Raw genomic sequence first — 25,185 nt, forward strand, 5'->3', positions numbered from 1 at the left:
CTGCCACGCATTTTACATCATGACCACAAGACCTTTTCTCACATCACACGTGAGTCATGCTATTAGGTAAACTTCTGATGTGCTATTGACATGGGGCCTAACTCAGTAAGGATTGCAAATACTAAGTAGCAGAATTTGCAATCCTTTGGTTCGTATGTTGGGGGTCGCCCATCACAGGGCAAGGCCACCCAGCATGCTATCTGCCCCCCCCTTCACCACGCTGAAAATGTGGTCGCTCCGCAATTTCAGTGTGATCATTAAAAATAGGGTAGCTTCCTTCTGGTGCAGCCTGGCTGCACCCGCAGGGGCCCGCCGCTATTTTTGTGATCGCAGCGGCTGAGTGCGACATCACGCAGCCGCCCTGAACACGGCCCCGTCACACCCACCGTTCAAGCCACCATGCCCTCATTTTCCCGTCATGCCTCCGCAAGGCTCTGTCTCCGCCTTGGGAACTGAGCGTTGCCGCCCCCCCCTGCCCTGCGAACAAGGCAGAGGCAATCGCATTTATTGCGGGGCACCGCAGGAATGCGCCCGCATCCTCTTAGCAGATTTTGTGGCTGGATCGCGTATTGCGATCCAACCTTGTGGCCGGAGACCCTGGCGGCCACATGGTTAATGGCGGTCACAGCACGTAAGGGGTTAGCCCTTAAGTGCCCAGCGCCATTTTAAGGACAACTGGTGCTAGGCACCATATTTGAAATGTACTTACGGCGCTGTGCGCGGACTGTTTAAAAATATGTTTAATGATGTGTTTTAAGTTAACATGTCATATGTAGCGCTCTATGGGGGAAATTTACTAAGCTCCCGATTTTGACCGAGATGCCGTTTTTTCATCAAAGTGTCATCTCGGTAATTTACTAAACACTAATCACGGCAGAGATGAGGGCATTCGTAATTTTTTGCAAGTCCAAGTAAAAAATTACGAATGAATACACCATCGGTCAAAACGCGGCTGTTTAAGTATGAATCTCGGTCATTTACTAAGAAGTGCAAAGCAAAAAAAAAACAAACACTGCCGTGAAAAATTACAACTCGTAAAAAAGTGCTAAAAAAAAACAGACCTTTTTTTTTTCCCCGTGATTAGATAGGCATGCACGGATCCATGAGATCCGTGCATGTATATCAGTGGGAAGGGGTGGGAAAGTGCTTATTTTTTCTAAAAAAATTGCGTGGGGTCCCCCCTCCTAAGCATAACCAGCCTCGGGCTCTTTGAGCCGATCCTGGTTGCAAAAATATGGGGGGGAAAATGACAGGGGTTCCCCCATATTTAAGCAACCAGCATCGGGCTCTGCGCCTGGTCCTGGTCCCAAAAATACGGGGGACAAAAAGAGTAGGGGTCCCCCGTATTTTTAAAACCAGCACCGGGCTCCACTAGCTGGACAGATAATGCCACAGCCGGGGGTCACTTTTATATAGTGCCCTGCGGCCGTGGCATCAAAAATCCAACTAGTCACCCCTGGCCGGGGTACCCTGGGGGAGTGGGGACCCCTTCAATCAAGGGGTCCCCCCCCCAGCCACCCAAGGGCCAGGGGTGAAGCCCGAGGCTGTCCCCCCCCATCCAATGGGCTGCGGATGGGGGGGCTGATAGCCTTTGTTGTAAAAGAAAAGATATTGTTTTTAGTAGCAGTACTACAAGTCCCAGCAAGCCTCCCCCGCATGCTGGTACTTGGAGAACCACAAGTACCAGCATGCGGCGGAAAAACTGGCCCGCTGGTACCTGTAGTACTACTACTAAAAAAATACCCAAAAAAAGACAAGACACACACACCGTGAAAGTAAAATTTTATTACATACATACACACATACATACATACTTACCTTAAGTTCCCACGCAGGTCGGTCCTCTTCTCCAGTAGAATCCAAGGGGTACCTGTTGAAGAAATTATACTCACGAGATCCAGGGGTCCAGGCTCCTCGGGAAATCCAGGTGTAATCCACGTACTTGAAAAAATAACAAAACGGTGTCCCGACCACGAACTGAAAGGGGACCCATGTTTGCACATGGGTCACCTTTCCACGAATGCCAGAAACCCACTCTGACTTCTGTCTAAGTGGGTTTCTTCAGCCAATCAGGGAGCGCCACGTTGTAGCACTCTCCTGATCAGCTGTGTGCTCCTGTCCTCACTGACAGGCAGCACACGGCAGTGTTACAATGTAGCGCCTATGCGCTACATTGTAACCAATGATGGGAACTTTCTGCTCAGCGGTGACGTCACTTTAGGTCAACCGCAGGGCAGAAAGTTCCCAGCATTGGTTACAATGTAGCGCATAGGCGCTACATTGTAACACTGCCGTGTGCTGCCTGTCAGTGAGGACAGGAGCACACAGCTGATCAGGAGAGTGCTACAACGTGGCGCTCCCTGATTGGCTGAAGAAACCCACTTAGACAGAAGTCAGAGTGGGTTTCTGGCATTCGTGGAAAGGTGACCCATGTGCAAACATGGGTCCCCTTTCAGTTCGTGGTCGGGACACCGTTTTGTTATTTTTTTCAAGTACGTGGATTACACCTGGATTTCCCGAGGAGCCTGGACCCCTGGATCTCGTGAGTATAATTTCTTCAACAGGTACCCCTTGGATTCTACTGGAGAAGAGGACCGACCTGCGTGGGAACTTAAGGTAAGTATGTATGTATGTGTGTATGTATGTAATAAAATTATACTTTCACGGTGTGTGTGTCTTGTCTTTTTTTGGGTATTTTTTTAGTAGTAGTACTACAGGTACCAGCGGGCCAGTTTTTCCGCCGCATGCTGGTACTTGTGGTTCTCCAAGTACCAGCATGCGGGGGAGGCTTGCTGGGACTTGTAGTACTGCTACTAAAAACAATATCTTTTCTTTTACAACAAATATCTTCTGCCTCAAAACAACCACTTCATCTTGTGACCTGCAGGGCTAGGCGAAACCTAGCTCCGTTTTCCGGCTGTCCGGGGTGTACCCAGCGTCTCCAAGCTCTGCCTCCAGCCAGCTACCGGGTAGAGGCATAGTCAAGCGACTAGTGGGGATTCGTCAACACCACACAGGTGTGGTAAGGCGGTGTGTCGACGCATACAGAGCAGAACCGTGGTTCCAGATGCCACGGCAGGTTAGGAGTTTGGTGGTGGCAGCATAAACCTGCCCACTGCGCAGCGGGTGGAGTCGGTTACTTACGGTAAGTGGCAATCCCCTGTGTGGCCAGGTCCCGTGTGACCTAAAACTCCATTCTGTGTACTGGGGACGGGATGCGAAAGCGGTGAGGGCTTTCGTACAGTACCGTCCTGTCACAAACCTGAATTAGGCCCATGGTTAATTATTAGTAATAGTTTATTTGGGTCACCCTCCTATACAGGCCGGTGTTAGGCAGAGCTCTTGTACATTTTTATTCCAGTCTCAGCTACTGACCTCCGTAGCTCCTTCAAAATGATTGTTGGCCTCTCTGTGGCTTCTCTCACAAATCTACTTGTTTGTGAGTTTCGAGGCACAACCTTTTCTAGGCAGCATCTGGGCGGTTTGATTTGTCTTCCACTTCATGATAATTAAGCAACAGTGCCCACTGGAACATCCAAACACTTGGATTTTGTTCTCTACCCTTTTGCTAATTAATGTAATTACATTGCTTTATCTCTAATGTCTTCATTTTTGCTGTTACCCTGCACACTGAAACCTACATAATGAACTGTCCAGAAAATGTGACAATTATTTTAATAATTCACTCTCAGAAGCCAATGGAAAAGGCAAATGTGAGCTCATTATAGTTTTGTTTGCCTGTGTAAACTTACAGCTACCGCAACAAAAGAGTGGGTATAATTCTGAGTGAGATGGAAATGCGATTTGTGTCTTTTCTGTCTTAAGTTGTATTATTTCACTTCTTCTTTAAGTTGGAAAGATGGCTTGCGATTGTGTACGTCTAGAGATCTGAGACCAGGTCTGGAATAAGTTTGCTGTTGCAGGCAGTGGGCATGTACGTGCAGCCAGAGTACAGTAAGTGAGTGGTGTGGTTGTGCGTGTATATAGTCACAAAGTATAACTAGAGTGGCCACTGAAAAGTCTCACATACAGCCTCCTGGAGTGATCTGAGTTGCAGGTGCTTTGACCAGGGCCGTAAAGAGCCATGCCAGGCCCTGGTAGTGGCATGGGGACATGGCTTAAAAGGGGGAGTGTCCACGCATCCTTAAATTAAACTATATTAAAAAACATATTAATTGTCGGGACGCTTTGCGCGTTTGATAGGGGGAAGGGAGGGTGCATTCATATCCAGGGGAGGGCAACCGCTACCCAGTGCCAGATTAAGGTCCACATGGGCCTGGAGCTGAAATTTATGAAGGGCCTATTGTGTGCCTCGGAAGGAGGTGTGACAAACGCTGCGGTGGTGTGACTAGTGATGTGACCAGTTTGGTATGAATAGGGGGTGTGGTCTGTGCCATGAGTGTGGCTATCGCCGTGGAGGTCATACAGTAGCTAGTGATTACCTTTAACCACTTAATAGTTAACTATAAAGAGAAAAAGTTTGTGACCACCATATAATACAGAGCATCATTGATCACCATATCATACAGGGAGCATCGCAGCGACTGCCATATAATACAGAGAGCTGTAGCAACATGCAAAGAAGGTGGAAAGGTGAGCAAAGATGGGGCAATACAGAGCATATATGGAAAGATAAGAAAAGATAGGGGCAAAACAGAGTAGACCGGCAACTGAGGGCTCTTGGGACACACTTATCGACACAGACACCACTTACTGACAGACACACTAATACAGGCACACACACACCACATATTGACATACACCACTGTCAAAGACTTACTGACACATACACACTGACACACCTTACTGATGCACACATTTATAGACACAGACACCACTTACTGACAGATACCCCTTATGGACACAGACATCACTTACTTGCACATACATACTTAATGAAAGACACCCATTACTGACAAAGATACAATTTACTGACACAAACATACAGGCACAAACACCCCTTACTGTCAGATACCACTTACTGACACAGACACAGACACCCCTTACTAACACAGATTCCCCTTACTGAAACAAATGCACTGACACAGACACACTTACTGATACAAACACACTGGCACAAACAGCCCTTATGGACACAGACACCCTTACTGACACAAACACCCTTACTGACACAGACACACTAACATAAGCAGACACCCTTTACTGACAAAGACACCCCTTACTGACATAAACACACTTACATAAACAGACACCCCTTCCTGACACAAATTCCACTTACTGACACACACACTTACTGATAGATGCTACTTACTGACAAAGACAACACAGATAAACCTACTGACACAGACACCACTTACTGACAGACACACAAAACACAGATACAGACACCACTTAAATATGTGAGAGGAGACCCCAGGGCCTGGTGTATGCTGCAACTCGCCGGGTTTTGAACACCTGCTCTGCTCTGACATTCATGGAGACAGGGGCGGATTGGGATGGAAAGCCAAGGACATTTCTGAAGTAGCCCTAAATAGGGGCCTAATCCAGACCTGATCGCAGCCGTGCAAAATTTTGTACAGCTACGATCAGTTTCACAGACATGCGGGGGGGCGCCCAGTATGTCTGGCCCTAAACCCCCCCCCCCTGCACAAGGACAAAAGCATCGCACGGTGGCGATGCTTTTGAACTTGACGAGTAGTTCCCTACTTGCGCAGCTCCTGCTCGCTGACAGGGAGCTACCCATCGCTGTCCGGGTTGCAGCGGCTGCATGTGACGTCACACAGCCGCCATGCCCCCCCCCCCCCCCCCGCATGGTCCGGGCACGCCTGCGTTGCTTCACCTGTTCCTTCTCTCACACTCCGGCTCACCCTCTCCTCCATCACTCATACTCCGGAATCTCATCTCCTTCATCCCTCATACTCCGGCACCTCCTCTCCTACATCACCTGTTCCTTCCCTCATACACCCGCTCCCCCTCTCCTCCTTCCCTCATACACCCGCTCCTCCTCTCCTTCATCCCTCATACTCCGGCACCTCCTCTCCTCCATCACTCATACTCCGGAACCTCCTCTCCTTCATCCCTCATACTCCGGCACCTCCTCTCCTACATCACCTGTTACTTCCCTCATACTCCGGATCTCCCTCTCCTCCATCACTCATACTCCAGCACCTCCTCTCCTCCATCACTCATACTCCAGCACCTCCTCTCCTCCATCACCTACTTGTTCCCTCATACTCCGGATCCCCCTCTCCTCCATCACTCATACTCCGGCACCTCCTCTCCTCTATCACCTGTTCCTTCAATCATACTCCGGCACCTCCTCTCCTTCATCTCTCATACTCCAGCACCTCCTCTCCTACATCACCTATTACTTCCCTCATACTCCGGATCTCCCTCTCCTCCATCACTCATACTCCAGCACCTCCTCTCCTCCATCACCTACTCGTTCCCTCATAAGTTTTTTTCCCACGACTGGAAAAAAGGGTAGAGGCGCTGATATTAAAATATAGTAAACAAACACACAATATAACAATGTATATCATTAATAATTTATTTAAGCTATAAAAGTATTTGTATATATAGTACCGGCCGGTAGATAAAATAAGATTTGTACAATCGTTAAGACAGAACAATTTAAAACAAATGCATTCCTGTATCTAGAAAGCTACACTCCAAAGTATCCTTTATAATGAACACGTATCCAAATGCTCGTAATGAGTATGTGTGTCCAACTACGTGATTAAAGTCACTCTTCCCGTCCGCTGGTAGCAGTTCCTTTACATGCGGACATGTCTGGAAGTCCAGTGAATATGTTTAATCCAAAGTTGGTTTGTATGATACTCAGAATGGGGTATTAATTTGCTCAGTAACTTTCACTGTGAAGCAGTCTCTTAGTTGTTATAACCCAGGGTAGGCACACTGTAAGCAGTCTTTTGATCACTATGCAACAAGAGAGACACACTTATCTTTCGTGCAAGTGCTTGTTTAAATGGGAAAACTAGACGGCAAAGATTTCTATTGGCAGTAGGTGTATGATAATGTGCTCACCTCGTCCTCCACACTGGTCAAGATGCCGCTTCCAAATCAGGCTGCCAGCGTTATTTCAAACGCTCGTCTTTCCCACCTCTGTTTCACAAGCTACTCCCTCTGTGCCATAACGCTGGGCTCTATGCTGCACCCGGGCTGACCGGCAATTGATGCTCCTAGTGCCGCCCGCCTCCAAACCAGGTCACCGGCGCTGCTGGAGCACTCGTCTCTTCTGCAGCCGTCTCCTAGTCAGTCGTCTCTTTGCCTGCAGTGTCGGGCTCCACGCTGCCGTGTGGCAGTAGTTGTTCTCCGTGCCGCTCCTCCTCAGGTATCAGCTCAATTACAGAGCATATGAACCAGTGAATAAGAATACCGGCTTGGGGTACAATGGTAAAGAAGTTTACGCGTTTCTCTGCCTTTAGATACAATCGGCAGCTTCTTCAGAACACTGAAAACATTTTAGTTCTTTTTTGCTTCGTAGTGGGACGAGCACACCCACTTATAGAGGCTGCAGATATCAAAATATTATCAGCTTGCGCTGGGTTATCTTTTTTTAAACTTCGTTCCCTCATACTCCGGATCCCCCTCTCCTCCATCACTCATACTCCGGCACCTCCTCTCCTCCATCACCTGTTCCTTCCCTCATACTCCGGCTCCCCCTCTCCTCCATCACTCATACTCCGGCACCTCCTCTCCTTCATCCCTCATTCTCCGGAACCTCCTCTCCTCCATCACTCATACTCCGGAACCTCCTCTCCTCCATCATTCATACTCCGGAACCTCCTCTCCTTCATCCCTCATACTCCTGCACCTCCTCTCCTACATCACCTGTTCCTTCCCTCATACACCCGCTCCCCCTCTCCTCCATCACTCATCGCCGCCTACAGGGGGAGGGGGTAACCGCTGTGCAGGGGTGCGAATGCATGTTCATAAAGCTGCACAAACAAAAGTTCTCCGGACACTCCTAGGAAACGGTCAGTTGACACCCACAAACTGCCTCTTCCTGTCAATCTTCTAGCGATCGCCATTCTGTTGCTGTCCTGCACTCCCCATCGCTGGGGGGACCTCGTGTAGTTCATACCCGATCGCTGCTGAGCGAAAACGGTCTGAATGACCCCCAAAGTCTGCAGGAATGCTAATACTGGTTATTAAATAAGCCCACTCTAAACACAAATTATGTGAATACATTAACATTGGTCTCTCTCTTGTAATTCATTTTTTTTATGCCCAGGCACCGTACAGGTGAGCAGTTTATGACTATATGAGCTACAAGTGTGTGGGTAGGGGTGGGATAGCTATCAATCCCTATCCTGTGCTCCCCGCCATCATACCCGGCGCACACTCCTTGCATTGTGGTGTGTGTTCCTGCTCAATGCAGAGAAGGAGGAGACGAGAGAGTGGGAGGAGTGTCTGGGGGAATCCCTGGCTGCCCCTGAGCTAGAAGATTCTAGTGCAGGCCGGAACAGATGTTTCGCCGACGGCTAAGGGCACAGGGCTGTGCCCTCCATACTATGGAGCTCTAGGCTTGGGAGGGGGCAGGCCAATACCATAAGGTGAGAAGAAAATGTTGCTACCTATCACCGCACTTCAACAATGACAATGGCTCTACATTGTATTAATATACAGTATGTCACATTCACCTTTCTGTTATTACTTAGATCACAGAATAAAGTTATTTTAGTGTCTCACTGTATAAAATCGCCACTGAACTGCATTTTCTGGCCAAGAAAAATTATTATCATTATTACCAGTTATTTATATAGCGCACACATATTCTGCTGCGCATTACAGAGAACATTTGGCCATTCACATCAGTTCTGGTCCCATTGGATCTTACAATCTATATTCCCTGTATACACACACACACACACTTACACACTAAGTATACACTTACTGTATACACACACACTTACACACTAAGGTTATTTTATGTCGCGATACAACGTGTGGGAGGAAACCCACACAAGGGGAGAATATACAAACTCCACACAAAACCATGGTGGGAATCAAACCCACCATGGGTCTGTGTGATCAAGGAACTGCATCCCAGCATTCACAGCAGCGCCGGGTAGCCAATACGGAAGTAGCGGAGACAGCTGCAGCGGCGCTACTACCAATGACATAGCGCTGCTGCGGCTCCAGTCCTCCTCCCTCCTCTTCCTTCTCCGCTGCTCTCTCTTCCCCAGCGCGGCGGCACGTAATGAGTCAATTTGACTCATTACATGCCGCTGGCCGTTGCGCCCTCAGGGTAACTGCGCTGTGTGCCAGGCTCACCTGGCACACATGTAGTTACGGCCCTGCACCCTACATTAACCAACAACAATCACCATAAAACTTGTGGAAGAAACACAGGGGGTGATTCAGAGCTGATTGTAATTGTGCTAAATTTAGCACATCTATGATCAGTTTTTCTGACATGCGGGGGTGACGGCCAGCACAGGGCTAGTCCGCCCCGCATGTCAGGCCCTACCTACCCCCCCTGCCAAGTAGTTCCCTACCTGCGCAACCTAGATGCGCTGGCAGGCGGCTACCCACCACGTGCTGGGTCGCAGTGGCTGCGTGTGACATCATGCAGCCACCACAGCCCACTCCCACAACGAACTGGACATGCCTGCGTTGTCCATAATGCGCCCCACCAGCGGCGTTCTAATACCATTGGCACGCCCCCTCCTGCCCTGCCTCGGCCTGTCAATCAGACAAAGGCAATCGCACCAGTGAGATGCATCTCACTGGGACTTACAGGGTGCGCGTGCAAACACTCCTCAAAAGCCTTCAGAGTGCAGCGATCGCCCCTGAATCATCCCCACAGTCCATGAGGCTTACACATGCAGTAAGCCCCATAGATTCCCTCCCCCATAATTTTGTTCTGCTACCTGCACCCCCATTTATATTTAAGTTGAGCATTCTGTCCCCATTATATATTAACTTGTGCCATTCCCCCCTTATATATTAATTTACTTTGTGCTCCCCCTATATATTAATTTAACCTGTATCTACCCCCTTTATATATTAATTTAACTTGTGCCTGCCCCCCCTTATATATTTATTTAACTTATGCTGCTATCGCATGTTAAATAATATATTAATTAGTTGCTGTGCCACCAGACAGGGTAAAAGCAAAGGTGAATAGGCTTACTCACTGTGCACAGCCTGCCAGGGCCACATCAGATGAGCTTCGGGATTGTGGGGGCGGAGCCACGGACGGGCCGGGGGCGTGGCCTCGGGCAGATTCAGACAGGGACAGTTTCGTTGATCTTCGCCAAGCTGGATCGGTGTGGAGGTAACTGAGTAGCCGGGAGGTGAGGGAGCTGAGGTGCTGGTGATGACAGGAATATTTTTTCCTGTCAACACTGGCAGCGTTGCATTGGAGCCTGTGGGCCTATTTTCAATGGGGGGCCTGGAGCTGCAGCTCCATCCACCCCATTGTTAATCCGGCCCTGCCGCTACCTACCTTGCTTGCTCCGGGAAGTGGTCCCCCTTCCCCTCTACTCAGCCGCCTCCATCTTCCCAGTGTCTTTACTCTCGATGTTCGGTGTCCGAAGATGTCACTAGGAAGATGGTGTCAGCCATGGTGGAGGGACCTGCTTCCTTGATGAAGGTAAGTATACTCCGCGGGAAGGGGTAGCTGAGTTGGGTCCCTGCCAGGCCCGGGAACTTAGTACCTGCCCCCCCACTTCACCCCCTCTTGCACCAGCAGCTTTGACTCCAGCGTAAGTGGCACACATACAAATGAAAATAGTGTACTAGTCTGTGTCACTCACTGTTAGGTTGTATACAGTAGATCTGCTTTCCATTGCCCTCCATGGGGCAGATTTATTAAAGCGTCTAAAACAGTCAAGTGATGGTATTGCCCGATAGCAACCAATCAGATTGTAGCTACAGTATCATTTGTCTATTGCACTCCTGAAAATGATAGAATATGATTGGTTGCTATGGGCAACACCATCCTTTGGGAAAGAATAGTGTAGCATCCTTTGCTGAATAACATGTTGTTGATGTCTTAGGGGGCCACTTATCAATAAATATTGTGGCTAACCGCAAATATTTCATATCCCCTGAGGGACTGCAGCAGATATCTCTAAAACCTTCTGAGTTTCCTCCATTCCCGCCAGCAGCTGTAATCACCACAGGTTTCTATTGTGGATGTGATGGTGACAGATTTACCAACGTCCAGAATGTGGAGAATTCCGGAGATTGGCTACCGCCATCTGAAGATCCCACTGTAACCTGTTGGTTACACATCACAGATTTAGTCGTCGGAAGCTTCCCCCAGAACCTTCCCTAGCAATGGGTGCTGCATATGTGCGGTCAGCGGCCAAGTCCTAAAAATGTGCGAGTTTTGCAGTAAACTCACACATTTCTCAAACTCAGACCCCATCACATTGGCCCCTTAAGTGTTCCTATATACTGTGCCACTGTTATGAACCACAAGCAGTGGTTCATTCCTGTTTGCTTTCCGTTTATGTATTTTGTATTCTAGTTCTGTTCGCTTGCCAGGATTTCCATTACACCTGTTTAGAAGACTCTTGTTGGCCGCCGGTGGTGAGTCTGTGTAATTGCAGCCTGTTTTCTATGGGTTCATTCTCACCTGCAGGGGTTTGTGCAATTACCTTGTGCCTGGCTTCCAGCAATCCTGATTGGGGCGTGTTCCCTTATTACCTAGCTAGCTCTGCAGTTCTGAGCTGGTGATAGACGTCCTGCTAAGATACCTGTATGTTCCTGAATAGAGTCTTGTCCAGTATAGCATCTGTGTCCAGGTCCTGTCTGATACTGGAATCCTGTGTACTCAGCTCTGGCAGAGTCCAGAGCTTCCTGTGAGCTGTTCCTGTCCTGGTGTGCTCCTGTGATCCAGTAGCCCTAAGTCCAGAGTCCTGAGTCCTGGTGTCTGGAGCCTGTTAAAGATATCTGTCCGGCTTTCCTGTTATGTGAGCCTGTGACTGTGGCTTTGGGGTTCCCGTCTGTCTGCCTGTATTCTCACCGGTGTCGTGAGTAGCGGCTTTGCCGCACCTTACGGCCTTGGCCGTATCTGTCCGTTATATTCGCTTTGGATTTTCTGCAGAGGGTTCTGCGTATGCTGTCATTGCCGGTACACAGTAGTATTGTGTCGGCATGTGGACAGCATTTCATTTGTTGTAGTTTGTCCTGGTGGTGGTGCCGCACATACTGTTGTTTGAGTTCTGTAGTTGCCCCTAACTCGAGTTTCTGTTTAGTTAAAGGTTCCCCTTGTTATTGCCCCGTCTCAGTTTACGCCTTGTCTCCAACTAAGACCGGGGGGCATCGGAGTTGGGCAGACATAATCCGCCCTTCAAATGCGGCTGCCGTGGGCCCAAGCAAACATAGTCTCACAGGCATAGACTGACCACGCGGGTGGAACAACGGAGTCAGGGTTCTGTAGGGGTTGCTGCTGAACTCAATTCCCACTCCAGCATTACGTTCCTGTACTTGGGGCTCATCCGCCCAGTTCCAGGAGTACCAAGTACAGTGAACGTAACAGCCACATGGTGTTACAAAATCTGATGCTGCTCGGCAGGGGATTCTGGTGCACACACCTCCTACCTTTATAGTTTGGTGGCAAATGTTCCTTCTTTGTGGAGTCCCTTCATTGATCGAATTGCAGTCATCAGTCCTCTCCCTCCTTTGGTGGCGGTGGCCGTGATGCAGAAATGTTTACAGGGATATTTGGGTGGTTCCCACCTCGTCCTTGTGTGCACGTCCCAGGGCCTCTAGATCTGACTTGCCATAGTTATTTAAGCTGCTTTCCTGCTTTAACCTCTGGTAGAGCTATTGCAGCTTCAGCGGCGAGGGGCAGCGAATGTGACATCTTCTCTGTGCTGGGTGTTGCTTCCGGGGTCTGTAGAAAAAGGGAGTAGCTATCATTTTTCAATTGCATTTTTGAAAATGTTATCTAGAATCTGACTGGTCACACCATGCTGGCCGCCTCTTGCTGCCCCCCCCCCCCCCCCCACGCTAGCTGGCCACCCCCGCTGCCAGCATTCTGCAGCTTACCTAAAAGCTGGCTGGAGGATGTGAGGTAGGAGAGCTGGGAGCCGGGGGACCTACTGGCAGTACTGCCGTGACTGGATGGTGAGTGGACACAGGCATCGGTGCACAAACACATGCACACATATAAATACACACACTCTATAGAGGGGCTCTTCCTGGTGCAATGTGTATAAGAGGCTCTACCTGGTGCAATTTGTATAAGGGGCTACCTAGTGCAATGTATATAAGAGGCTACCTAGTGCAATGTATATAAGAGGCTACCTAGTGCAATGTGTATCAGTAGCTACCTGGTGCAATGTGTATAAGGGGTACCTTGTGCAATGTGTATAAGGGGTACCTGGTGCAATGTGTATAAGGGGCTCTATCTGGCGCAATGTGTATAAGAGGCTCTGCCCAGCATAACGTGTTTAAGGGGTTCTACCTGGTATAACATGTATAAGGGGCTCTACCTGGCGTAAACTGTGTAAAAGAGGCTTTACCTGGTGTAACGTGTATAAGAGGGTCTACCTGGCGCAATGTGTATAAGGTGCTCTACCTGGCGCAACGTATATAAGAGGTTCTACCTCGTGTAACTTGTGCAAGGGTCTCTATCTGGTGTAATGTATGTAAAAGGGGCTCTACCTGGTGTAACGTGTATAAGGGGTAATACTGTGTGGTGTAATGTGAAGGACGGACACTACTGTGTGGTGTAATGTGAATTGGTACTATTCTGCGGCCATGCCCCTTACCCATGAAGCCATGCACCTACATTTTTTGTGCTCACCTTTGGCGCACATTGTCCCTGTTTTGAACTGAGGGGGACCAACGAAAATGTTCGCCCTGGGTGCCACAAGGTCTAAAACTGGTCATGATAATACCCACATGTGTTTGTGGAAACAGCAGAGTGACACTCTGAGTACCATTATGGTCCAATGCACAGCAATGCAATTAATAAATGATAGCAATGTACTTAATAAAAGTTGACAAATGGCTTACACAGGTCAATTAATAACAGACACGTAAGTTTAATTGAAGGTGTAACATCATGTTAAAGTTACACGTTCATTCTAAAGGGCAGGTTGTCTTGAAAACCAATTTGCTATCTCCTTGAGGGATGTTGAGATGTACAGTATACAAGTCTTAGCATGATTGGGAAGCCGCTGAATTATTCCTACTGATCCCATGTTAGGCTTTTCTTCCCATTACAAAGTAACAGAAACAGATGGTCATTTTACCATTTTATTACAATTAGCATATAAAAATGCACAGTCTGGGTACAAAGCCACAGGATGCATTTTTGTGTCCCATATAAAAATGACCATCTGTTTACTTCAGGTGTAACAATGGAAAAACAATATCATCTGCTGCCGTGATTTTTAATATACATATTTAGACAAAGTTTACACTAAGGTTAATACCTTTTTAATAGGCAGCACTTATACATAACGACAGCAAGCATATACTGGATGACTGCATTCGGTGTAGAATAAATGTATCCAATGAATTACTTATTGTTGGGGATATAAACTTACAGTGTTCGCAGCATGTTATAATCCTTAAGATTTAATTTAAGAGACATAAAGCGAAAAGGCTTTAGATTTGGACCAATGAGTATGGATGATCCAACCAGAGCATATTAAGGTGTGTTCTTCTTGGGAATGATGTCTCAAACTATTAACAGCTCAATTCCTTAACCAGTGGTGTTGGTTTATTGAATTATAACTGGTACAGCCGTACTCACTGTTGTACACACGCTGGTGATGCCAGAGCTTGAGTGAAGTGGGGATCTGTATAGTTCACTAGCCAGTGACTTTATGCTGCTTGCAGGTAGTGTTGCAGGTTTCTGGAATGGCTTCATGCGGATAATCACTGGGGTCTCTCTGGAGCTAAGTGGTCCTCCATCATGTTACTTCTTAAACAGTCTTTTTCTACTAAGGGGCTAATTCAGACCTGATCGGTGCTGGGCTTGTTCGCACAGCAGCGATCAGGTCTAAAGTGCACATGCGCCGGTGCCGCAGTGCGCCGGCACATGGGAGACAGCCGACGGCTGTCTCAGCCCTGCGATCGCCTCTGCCTGATTGACAGGCAGAGGCGGTCGCTGGGCGGGAGGGGGCGGCAGCGTTTGGCCGCCATTTAGGGGCACGGTCCGGGCAACGCAGGTATGCCTGGCAACGCAGGCATGCCCGGACCGTTGGGGAGGCAGGCCATGGCAGCTGCGTGACATCACATACAGCCACTGTGACCCAGGCAGCGACGAGTAGCTCCCTGCCAGCTCGCAGGAGCTACGCTGGCTGGGAGCTACTCTTACAGTACAAAAGCATCGCCGCTGTGCAATGCTTTTGTACTTGCGCGGGGGGTCGGGCCTGACATGCGGGATGGACTAGCCCTGTGCTGGACGTCCCCCCCACATGTCAGGGAAGCTGATCGTAGATGTGCTAAATTTAGCACATCTACGATCAGGTCTGAATCATCCCCGAAGTAAGGTTATACAACAAAATGGCTGCAGTCACATGGTGCAGCAGTACAACAGATTGGAGGACAGACCTCCTTGGGTCCTAGTGCCCAGCATGTATGCACAGTTCAAACTCTCTGCTATCGGGAGACCATGCTGCAAACTAGAAATGCTCCTTAGGGCCCTATTCAGAGCCACACGCAATGCTGATATTCAAGCAAATGGTCTGTTTTTTTACTGTGCATGCGTCACTAAAAAGTCACAGAGCGCATGCATTCAACGGTTTGTACGCAGAGAGTCACAGTTGAGAATAAGACACACAGCCTCAGAGATGTAATGGAATTGCAATGTAATGGAGTGGCGATTCAGACATATGGAAATGCACCATCTTAAGGGTGAGTTATGGTAGTGTCACAGGCGTGTCACAGAGCTGTAAATTCAGACAAATAATTGCTCACACTGGAGGCCGTACCCTGATAGAGAATCTGCACTTAGCATGTGCAAGTTTCGACGCTGCATCCAATGGTAGCATGTTAGGATGCACCAACTGGATGTCTTAGTCCTTCACACATTTGTACACCAATGAAAGAACTGATACTACCATTGGCATAAAGTCTCAGATGCAACTACGACACATGACGCTACATTGATCGCAGAAGTGTGCGGCTCTGAATCATCCCCCATAGGGGGTATTCAATTGAAGTCGGAAACTGTTGTCTTGCCGGAAAGACGGCAGTTTCCGACTGTTTTAGATTGGAAGAGCTTCCGACCTATTCAATGCCGGCTCCTTTTTTCCGACAAGTCGGGAAACATGTGGATTTTCGGAATCCACGTATCTTGTCGGACGTGCGGCCAAACTCAACAGGTTTAGGCCCATTTCCGACAATGTTAATCCAAAAGTCGGATTGACATTGTCGGAATGGCCAAAACCTGTTGAGTTTGACCGAGTCATTGAATACTAACTTGTCGGATCCTTTCCATCGGAAAGGACCCGACAGGAATTGAATACACCCCTTAGTCTGCAAAAAGTTGCAAAAATTGCAAGTGTCAGTGAGCGCTACCGTCTGATGGTCCTGACACCGCGCTGCCTCCTCCGGTCAGCATGGGCTGCAACCACTCGCCCTTAGTGGGAGATTCTGATATTGACTTTGAAGCAATGGATTGATACGCTATAAGACAAGCCACTATCTGGTATGCAATTTTATTATTGGCAGGTTGATTATATACCCTGGAAAGAAATACTACACCATAGGCGCTTGTTCCTCTCTCTTGTTCACATATATATATAATGATTTATAATGATGAAATTTTTTTTTATCCCACCCAAATATGGCTACTGGTGTGCTCTAGCCTGGGCCCCCTGGCATGCCTGGGCCCGGGTAATCTGTACCTCCTCCCCCACTCTCTCGACATCACTGCCTACACCTACTGGCAATTATCATGGATGCCACCTTAATCCTGCCAGGTTCGCCAAATATCAGCAACAGTTTAGTATACATACCTCCCAATTGCACTGATATTGTGGCAGAAGTCCACATTTGAGGGGACTTTCCCCATATGAAGACCACAATTTGCTGTAGGCTGGCAGGTTTTCATAAAATGTGTGTACTTATGTGAAAAAAAGCTACACCCGATCCCGAACTACCATCAGCCGATGTTGGGAGGTACGGGCATGTCACCATATACCGGCCATCTCAACCCCTGATTATAAGTGAGATCAGTACAATCTTCTTAGGAGCCTAAATATTGTTACATTCAGGGGTTAAAGTGGGGGAACGATGTGGAACTGTGTTCCACCACTTGTAATGGTAGGGGGAACTAGTTCTACCTCCCCCATTGCCCTGCACAGTAATTCCAACAGAGAAGCCCACCACATCACCTACATCAATAGATGATGCACTAGTGTTACTTATGAGCTGCAGGCACCTCCCACTTCCTCAGGTCCTGGTGGCTTCCTGGTCCTCCTCCATTTACAGCCCACCTTTCTTGGTACTCACACATGCTGTGTCTATTAGACAGCATTCATCCCCTCCTCAGGTGCCAGTGGCTTACTTTTCCAGCACACAGTATGTGATGTCATGCTGTCACCGCTGCTGAAGTGAAGAAGAGCCATGAAGAGGAGCAGGCTCTGTGCATCTTGAAGACAAGATGAGAGGTGGCTGAAGGGACAAGAGAGGTGGGAAAGCTGCTGGAAGGATACAGGGCATGGAGCTGCTGAAGGGACAAAGGCAGAGATGTGTATAAGGGGTGCTACTGTAAGGCATTATATTATAAGAAGCACTACTGTGGTCATTATGTGTAAGGGGCACTGCTATTGTGGGCATTATGTATAAGGGGCACTACTACTGTGGGCACTCTGTATATAAATTGCAGTACTACTGTGGGCATTTTGTGTTCAAGACACATTTCTGTGGGCATTATGTGTATAGGCGATACTACTGCGGTCATTATGTGTAAGGAGCACTACAACTGTGGGCATTAATAGTAAGGGGAACTACTACTGTGGGAATTGTGTATAAGGGGCACTACTCTGGACACTGAATATAAGGGGCACTACTGTGTGGTATAATGTGTATAAAGGGTACCATTATGTAGCACAATGTGAATAAAGTGAACTACTGAGTGATGTTACCTGAATAAGGGGCATTTTAAGGCCTGGTTACAGTGTAATGTGTTTATACAGTATGCTATCTCTAGATTTTTCCACCTCATCAATTGTTTTTTATTACTATGTTTTTAATGCAGACCCGTCAATTTGAAACCATCAGCTAAAGTAGACAAGCTCTGCTGGTAGGGTAAGCTGTCAGCATTACCCACAGGATGTCAGATAAACATTATGCAGAGTCTCTTAGGCTGACCTTACTCTGCACCTGAATTTACATCGACACACACCACAGTACTGTATACCTTAACTATGCTGATAACATACACAGATTGCATTCTTTTCATTAAAGCAATGTGACAGCAGTGCCATAAACAAGACCTGGTATGAAGACAGAGGAAATAACCTTATTACTAACAGCCCTGGGATGGCTCAAACTGTTCATTCGGGAGACATTTGATCCTTTAACTGGAAATGAACATGCTACATTGTATCTCCCTTTATATGTTCATGCCTCATTGATCTGTCCGCAGAGAACAGCTTGCTCTCGCTTCACCCTGCGCACATCTCCACGCACTAGAAATGATTGAATATGCATTACTGACCCCAGTGCCTGCAAGAAATTACACCTATTTTAGAATTGCTTATTTGTTGATTTTGTAATTGAATTTTTGGTTTTGTTTGTAATATTTATTGTGCAAAGGTTTAAAAGCGACGTTAGCATACAATTTGCAAACATCTCGATATTTAAAAAGGAAAACATTAGGACATAATCAGACCTGCTGGGAGGATAGAAGCTGGTTTTTCAGACATACTCTGTGAACCCTATTCACTAAGGACTGCAAATTGTGCAAAACCGCAGAACTTACAGTCCTTTTGCTCGCATGCTGGGGGCCGCCCATTGCAGGGCAAGGCCGCCCAGCATGCAGCCCACAGCCCACACACTGCGATCGCGCTGAAATTGCGATCGCACCACAATTTCAGCGTTATTGCTAAAATTGCAGATGGCTCCTGCCAGCGCAGCCTGCCTGCGACGGCAGGAAGCCCTCTGCAATCTTTTTGATCGGAGCGGCTGTGTGCGATACACGCAGCCGCCCCAACCATAACTTCATTCTGAAGCCACCGCCCCTGTTTCCCTGCCGCAGCCCCTGCAAAGCTCCATCTTGGAAACTGAGCATTTTCGCCCCGCGAAAGCCTCAGCCTGTCAATCAGACAGAGGCATTTGCATTTTCTGCGGGCCCTGCACATGCGCTCACAGGGCAAAAGCAGAAATTCCGGTTGGATCGCGGTTTGCGATCCAACTGGAATTAGGCACTCTATGTTGTCTGTATTTGCATAGTACCATACTTACCTACATTTTAATTCTCCTTTCCGGGAGAAGCCCGGAGAGGAGACGCAGCAGGTGTCTTCGGGGGGCGGGGCCAAACTGTGACATCATTAAGCCCCGCCCCCACATCGGGAAATGCCGCGATTCGCTGGTCCGCTGGAAGGGGGTGGGGCTAAAATGACGCAATTTGCGTCATTTTAACTCCTTCTCCACCCGACGGACCCGCGAATGCGGGAGGTTATCTCCATCCTGCTCGCATCACTAGGGTGCGAGCAGGATGCGGGAGACCTGCCCACTCTTCCGGGGGTGCGGGGGGCTACCCCAAAAAACGGGAGCCTCCCGCAGCTTCCGGGAGAGTAGGTAAGTATGATAGTACATGTCTGGGAACCAAGTGTACGCAACTGAAATGAATCTCCACTTTCCAAGGGGCATAACTGGGTGATAACAGGTAGAGTGTGCATACGCGTAAATACCCCAAGGATAGAGCTAGTGGATCACTGGCGTATCTATAATGGGTGCAGTGTGTGCAGTGCACCGGGCCCCCGGGGTCCAGGCAGGCCCACACCACACACCATATACCCTTTTTTTCAATACTTATCTTCTGTAGTCCCACGTCGGCAGCAGCAGCATGGTAGAAGCCACCATTCCGCACATGTGCAGTAGGGAAATCACTAGGAAAATGGCCACCGTGCCATTTTCCCAGAGACTTATGCATGCGCACTAGTCTCTGGGATAGATATAGGGACTCCTAATAACACTAGTGCCCAGAGTCTATTGCGCTGCTTGAACAAGAAATACCAACTGCGCTCAAATTTATTTTTATATATTAATTAAAATCAATGACACAAGTACACATATACATAAACAACTGAATGCTAAAATCTGGCACTACTAGTGCTAAACATACAATATAAAAATTGAGCCTTAATAAGCCACTCTCTGTCAGTGATTTTTCACTTGGGGCAGTCTTTATGCAAAAAATAGCCGATAAACAGCTGATTGTTGGAGGATGATGTCAAGTCCTGCAACGCATGCGTTGACGTGCAAAAACAGGTATCCAGATGAAGGAGAATATTTACCAAGTCCTTGGTGGTAGTTCAGCCGGGTATCCCACCTGGCGGGGTTCTGGAGCAGACTCTCTATCCCTCGCAACAAAGATGGTGGTTCTCCCTTTATTAATGTCCACATCAGAAAAGGACTGGAAACTCCAGACGATAAACAGCGTCCTGTATGTCACTTGCAGGAGTCCTCAGAGGTGCCCGGGTCAGAGATGTGGCCCCCCAAGTGACATACAGGACGCTGTTTATCGTCTGGAGTTTCCAGTCCTTTTCTGATGTGGACATTAATAAAGGGAGAACCACCATCTTTGTTGCGAGGGATAGAGAGTCTGCTCCAGAACCCCGCCAGGTGGGATACCCGGCTGAACTACCACCAAGGACTTGGTAAATATTCTCCTTCATCTGGATACCTGTTTTTGCACGTCAACGCATGCGTTGCAGGACTTGACATCATCCTCCAACAATCAGCTGTTTATCGGCTATTTTTTGCATAAAGACTGCCCCAAGTGAAAAATCACTGACAGAGAGTGGCTTATTAAGGCTCAATTTTTATATTGTATGTTTAGCACTAGTAGTGCCAGATTTTAGCATTCAGTTGTTTATGTATATATGTACTTGTGTCATTGATTTTAATTAATATATAAAAATACATTTGAGCGCAGTTGGTATTTCTTGTTCATCCATATATATGTATTTGGGGTGAACAACTATCATCCCGTTTCCAACAGCGGCTTAGGAAACCAGCCCAGTTACAGCGCCTGTTGTTTCTTTTCCATTTATGGTAAAGAGATTTACTTTTTTTTTGCTCTATTGCGCTGCTGGCTAGAGATGGGGAGGACAATATGAAGACTGCACACGGCCTCCTCCTCTCTTGATGCGCCACTGGCAATGATATTGGGGATAACTATGAAACAAAGTGTAAGGATGGTGGAGACCAGACACAGAAGTGTATACAGCTCTGTGCACGGATGCACATCCAAGGGGGGCAGTTGTATTAAGCCTGGAGAGGTGCTAAAACACTGATAAGTGCAAAGTGATAATGCACCAGCCAACCCGCGCCTAACTGTAAATTTACATATTGGAGCTGATTGGCTGCTGCGTTATCACCTTGCACTTATCACTGCTTTATCACTTCTCCAAGCTTAATACATCTGCCCCAATATCACCAACATCAGGACTATTGAGAACTATTTCTCGATTCCAGTGATGGCATACAGTAATCACATTTTTTTCTAGCACCTGGATAAATTCAGAGCCAATTGCCCGAATGTCATAACCTTATTCACATCTCCTGTTTGCTGGAATAGCTGCAGTATATAAGATATAGTCACCCAACAAATTACGGGCCCGATTATGAGTTGGAGGTAAGTGCAGAAGTGGACGCATGATTTTATGCAGACTGTGCATGGTTTTTGGTAATAAGCTTAAAGATGATATCATATGGGTTAATAGAGTAGATCAGAAACACTTGTTTTGTCATGGGACCTGCAGTACATAAATCGCTAGGAGAGATAGATTATAGGTACTGTAACACACGTGAGTAATAATGTATAAATAACAGGCAATGCTAGTGAGAAATATATATATAGTAATAAATAGTATGTAATCAAATGTACGTATGTATAGTAAATAATGTTGAAAATAAAATTGTATGTCATACCCTCATGCTGTGTTTGGGCAAATCATATCTAATTTCAGCATTATCTATGACATATATACTGATTATCTTTTAATCTACATCCTGGTTTTCCCTATATTACTGTTTGTGATTTCGAAACAACCCATTTCCATGGCAACATAGAAATTTACTGATATATTTAAATTAGACACTTTATTTTCTTTCCATTCATTAGAACAGAGAGAAGTTCATTATGAAGTTCAGTATTAGATAATAACTTATAAAGAACATGTTCTTCTCGTTCTCTGTATGTAATTAGTAATTCAGTTACAGACATATTTCCTTCTGCAGTCTAGAACGTAGATTCTCAGAGTTTATCATAAAGTGCTGGCCACAGGAATGAAAATATTGGGCCTAATTCTGAGTTGATCGCAGCAGCAAGTTTGTTAGCAAGTGGGCAAAACCATGGGGGTAATTCCAAGTTGATCGCAGCAGGAATTTTGTTAGCAGTTGGGCAAAACCATGTGCACTGCAGGGGAGGCAGATATAACATGTGCAGAGAGAGTTAGATTTGGGTGGGTTATTTTGTTTCTGTGCAGGGTAAATACTGGCTGCTTTATTTTTACACTGCAAATTAGATTGCAGATTGAACACACCACACCCAAATCTAACTCTCTCTGCACATGTTAAATCTGCCTCCCCTGCAGTGCACATGGGGGGTCATTCCGAGTTGTTCGCTCGCAAGCTGCTTTTAGCAGCTTTGCACACGCTAAGCCGCCGCCTACTGGGAGTGAATCTTAGCTTATTAAAATTGCGAATGAAAGATTAGCAGAATTGCGAATAGACACTTCTTAGCAGTTTCTGAGTAGCTCCAGACTTACTCGGCATCTGCGATCAGTTCAGTGCTTGTCGTTCCTGGTTTGACGTCACAAACACACCCAGCGTTCGCCCAGACACTCCTCCGTTTCTCCAGCCACTCCCGCGTTTTTCCCAGAAACGGTAGCGTTTTTTTGCACACACCCATAAAACGGCCTGTTTCCGCCCAGAAACACCCACTTCCTGTCAATCACATTACGATCACCAGAACGAAGAAAAAACCTCGTAATGCCGTGAGTAAAATACCTAACTGCATAGCAAATTTACTTGGCGCAGTCGCACTGCGGGCATTGCGCATGCGCATTAGCGACTAATCGCTCCGTTTCGAGAAAAAAATACAGAGCAAACAACTCGGAATGACCCCCATGGTTTTGCCCAACTGCTAACAAAATTCCTGCTGCGATCAACTTGGAATTACCCCCCATGTGCACTGCAGGGGGGGCAGATATAACATGTGCAGAGAGAGTTAGATTTGGGTGGGGTGTGTTCAAACTGAAATCTAAATTGCAGTGTAAGAATAAAGCAGCCAGTATTTAACCTGCACAGAAACAATATAACCCACCCAAATCTAACTCTCTCTGCACATGTTATATCTGGCCCCCCCCCCCCCCCTGAAGTACACATGGGGGGTCATTCTGAGTTGTTCGCTAGCTGCTTTCGGTCGCAGCACGGCGTTTAGGTGAAAAAGCGGCATTTCTGCGCAATGCCTATGGTGCGCAGTGCGCACGCGCAACGTACTTTCACACAAAACTATGCAGTTTCACACAAGGTCTAGCAACGCTTTTCAGTCGCTCTGTTGATCGTTGAGTGATTGACAGGAAGTGGGTGTTTCTGGGTGGTAACTGACCGTTCTCCGGGAGTGTGCTGAAAAACGCAGGTGTGTCAGATAAAAACGCAGGCGTGCCTGGAGAAACAGGGGAGTGGCTGGCCGAACGCAGGGCGTGTTTGTAACGTCAAAACAGGAACTAAACAGACTGAAGTGATCACAAGGAAGGAGTAGGTCTGCAGCTACTCAGAAACTGCATGAAAAAATGTCAGCACTGTTCTGCTAACCTTTCGTTCGCACTTTTGCTAACCTTAGATACACTCCCAGAGGGCGGCGGCCTAGCGTTTGCACTGCTGCTACAAGCAGCTAGCGAGCGATCAACTCGGCATGAGGGCCATGGTTTTGCCCAACTGCTAACAAATTTGCTGCTGTGATCAATTCTGAATTATCCACATTGCCCAGTGCCTATGCCATAATACCGGGGCGTACTGTAGCCTGGCTTATGTACTTTGCGCCAATGCGGTCTTTAGTAGGTACAACTCCATACCATTGCAATGCTTATCAGGCTTATCCGACAGATTATCCATGTCTTCCAGATGTGGTGGTCAGCTGATGGTGACTTCCGGATGACCCCGTGGTTGTTCTCGCTAACCCCTTAGCCTAACCCTCCCCTCTAATACCTATCCCTAACCCTCCCCAAGCATAACCCTAACCCTCCCCTCTAATGCCTACCCCTAACTTCCCCTACCAAAGCCTAACACCAACACTTCCCTTCCGCAACCTTACCCTAATTGTTGGCATAGTAAGAATATCAGCATTTTACATGTAGACATTTCAGATGTCGACGTTATGAATATGTCAGCATTCTGCAGATATCGACACATCCCACTGTCATGCGTATCTGCCCACATCCATGTGGGGTTGGCTACACTATGCTAGCCTGAGACTGAGATAGGCAAATTCTAGCAGTGGTGTTAAACAGGTGGACTATAGACTGAGCGTAATATGTAATGGAGAGGGATTGGTTCCCTCCTTGTTTTAACCCTCTTGTGGAAAAAAACAAAGTATGCGTTTCACAGAGGAGAGGTTATCCTGCTAATCTTAATTACATTTCCCTGGGTCAGTATATTGGGCCTAATTTAGGTTGGATCGCAGAACGCAATCCAACCGCAAAAAAATACGAAAAAGATGCAGGTTGCACATGCGCCCGCATTTTCTGCGGTGGGGGGCGCAGAAAATGTGATCGCTGCTGCCTGTCAATCAGGCAGAGGCGGGGTGGGGGGTTAGCAACGCTCTGTTTCTGTGGCGGAGACGGAGTGTTGCAGGGGCGGCGACGGAAAATGGTGGCCGTGATCACGGCGGCTGCGTGATTTAACACGCAACCGCCGCGATCAGAAACATGACGGCTAGCCTCCTTCGAGCGCCTCCTGCGTGCGCTGGCAGGAGGCAACCCTAATTTCTCCTAACAAGCAGAAATTGTGATTTGATTGCAATTTCTGCTTGTTGAACAGGGGGAG

At 47.5% G+C, this 25,185-nt stretch overlaps 1 long non-coding RNA gene across 3 annotated transcripts in view; it reads right to left on the reverse strand.

Moving 5' to 3' along the window:
• LOC134957103 (uncharacterized) overlaps positions 1–25,185 on the reverse strand; it is a 304,559-nt gene that overhangs the window by 130,660 nt on the left and 148,714 nt on the right. Inside the window, exon 4 of one of the 3 annotated variants that reach the window (XR_010186460.1) lies at positions 12,544–12,838. The exons of the other annotated variants lie outside the window; for them this stretch is intronic. This is a non-coding gene — a long non-coding RNA (uncharacterized LOC134957103). The remainder of the gene's footprint in view (positions 1–12,543; positions 12,839–25,185) is intronic. 3 annotated transcript variants of the gene reach the window in all.

This window comes from Pseudophryne corroboree, chromosome 9 (assembly GCF_028390025.1).
Source record: "Pseudophryne corroboree isolate aPseCor3 chromosome 9, aPseCor3.hap2, whole genome shotgun sequence".
In the NCBI taxonomy this organism is placed as follows: Eukaryota; Metazoa; Chordata; class Amphibia; order Anura; family Myobatrachidae; genus Pseudophryne; species Pseudophryne corroboree.